The sequence below is a fragment of the Enhydra lutris genome, unplaced genomic scaffold (assembly GCF_002288905.1).
Source record: "Enhydra lutris kenyoni isolate GAN:26980312 unplaced genomic scaffold, ASM228890v2 scaffoldscaffold26, whole genome shotgun sequence".
Lineage (NCBI taxonomy): Eukaryota > Metazoa > Chordata > Mammalia > Carnivora > Mustelidae > Enhydra > Enhydra lutris.
This window is the reverse complement of record NW_019154110.1, coordinates 491,508-493,550: the sequence shown is the minus strand read 5'-3', so window position 1 is coordinate 493,550 and position 2,043 is coordinate 491,508. Positions and strand designations below refer to the sequence as shown.

General features: G+C 47.9%; 1 pseudogene; it reads right to left on the bottom strand.

Moving 5' to 3' along the window:
- Nucleotides 1–598: 598 nt before the first annotated feature.
- LOC111151733 lies at nucleotides 599–1,825 on the bottom strand (annotated as a pseudogene).
- Nucleotides 1,826–2,043: the final 218 nt, after the last annotated feature.

Here is a 2,043-nt window from a genome sequence, read left to right as displayed (position 1 = left end):
ATCAAGGTATCCACATTTTCTAACAAAAATGAACCGATCTGAGTAAGGGCAGCATGAAAATATTCTAATGCAGTGCTGCTCAACAGAACTTTCTGTGATGATGGAAATGTTCCATTATCTCTGTTGTTGAATACAGAAGCTACTAGCCACATGGATACTTATAATGTGGCTAATGCAACTGAGGAACTGAATTTTTAATATAGTTTAAACAGCCACCATGGCTAGTGATTACTAATTGAACAGCACAGTTCTAATGCCTCATGGGTCAAAATCAGTGGTTTCTTCAGGGGATTTCTCTCATCACTGCTGACGTGTGTAGAGGCTTGGGGGTGGAAAGAGAGGAAAGCTCTTAACAGCTCTATTTAACACTTAAGTTCTGAAACTCTTTTTCAGAGGGAAGAGATGAGGAAGAGATGAGGACTTTGGAGGAGACCTGAGAATGCTCTTGAACTCCTGGCTAATGCCAACGGAAGTAGAAGGACTAGGATTTGGCTCACTCTGATGGGAAGAGAGCTATGGTACAACTCATAGAATCTGAGGCTTAGGCCATCTGTGCATGGAAATCATTGCTGAGGGACTCGCAGGGAGGTAGGGGTGCTCATTTCCAGACAGGGTTTCCAGGGCTAGAAGAGGATTTAGAGGTGGAGGGAGGACCTGGGGGCACTTTCTGGCCACCTGCAGGCTGTACTGCCCTTTTGGGGATTAAGGTCTTGTTCTTGCTCTTGAACACTTTGCTGGGATCCAGCTTGTTCACGAAGGAGTTGGTCTCTTCTGCAAGTAGGTCTGTGTTGTAGGTGATGGGTTTATACATGCTGAACCGCTACTTGGCCTGTGGGCTAATGCCATAGCTGGTGAAGGCGTACTTCCACTGCGGCAAGCCCAGGTGCGTGAAGAGCAGGCAATAGTAAGCGGTGAAAGTGTCTTTGAGAAAATGCCAGTATAATGCTCTGTCCAGGAACCAGATCTCATTGTCTTGTGCTAACACTGGTTTCTCTCTTTTGTAGACAAGGCAAACCTTCCCATTCCCATTGCAAGGATCCAGCTCAAATATCCCTGCAAGAATCAAAGTGAGGCTTCTCTGGCTGGTTCTCACTGGCTTCAAGTGCATCATCCTCCAGGTCTGCCAGAGTTGGTGCATTAGGGAGTGAATACATAGAGGACATGGTTGAGTTGAGTCAGTTTTTATTTATTTATTTATTTATTTATTTATTTAATTAAAAAAAAATTCTTTTCAGTGTAACAGAATTCATTGTTTATGTACCACACCCAGTGCTCCATGCAATACGTGCCCTCTGTAATACCCACCACCTGGCTCCCCCAACCTCCCACCCCCCTGCCCCCTCAAAACCCTCAGATTGTTTTTCAGAGTCCATAGTCTCTCATGGTTCATCTCCCCTTCCAATTTCCCTCAACTCCCTTCTCCTCTCCATCTCCCCATGTCAGTTGAGTCAGTTTTGAGATGCTGTTAATTGCCATGCTGCCCAAAGGAATGGTGTGCTCATCCAGCTTCATACTCTATGTCATGTGGAAGCCATTGGTCATCAGGTAAAAATTCTCCACATCCTCAGGTAGCACACAGTTATTTTTTTGTCCCCATGAAGAAATCATATGACGTTCAGCAGGTGGTTTCTCTATGATAGTCACCTCTGTCACACCTGGGGAAGATTCTAATAAGCAGGTGATCCCCAGAGTCAGCTTCTCCAGGTGTGTCTCGCTGCAGCCTGGGGGCGGTGTCTCCTCCATGGCTCACGGGTGCAGCGGCGGGGACCGGGCTTGAGAGCTGGGCGGGTGGGAGGGCTGGAGGCCGCCCCAGAAGTCTGGCCATCAAGTTTACGGCATGCTGGGAATTGTAGTGCTTGGTGCCAGAGCGCGCTGCGGGGCGGAGATGGGAGGCCTGGGCTGCTCTGGGAGTAGTAGTTCCTCAGCACACTTGTTCCAGTTGCCCGGAGGTCATTCCACCTATTTATTCATTTTAGAAGGGGGAGGGGCTCAAGAGGAGGGAAAGAGAAATTCAAGCGGACTCTACGCTGAGCATGGAGCCTG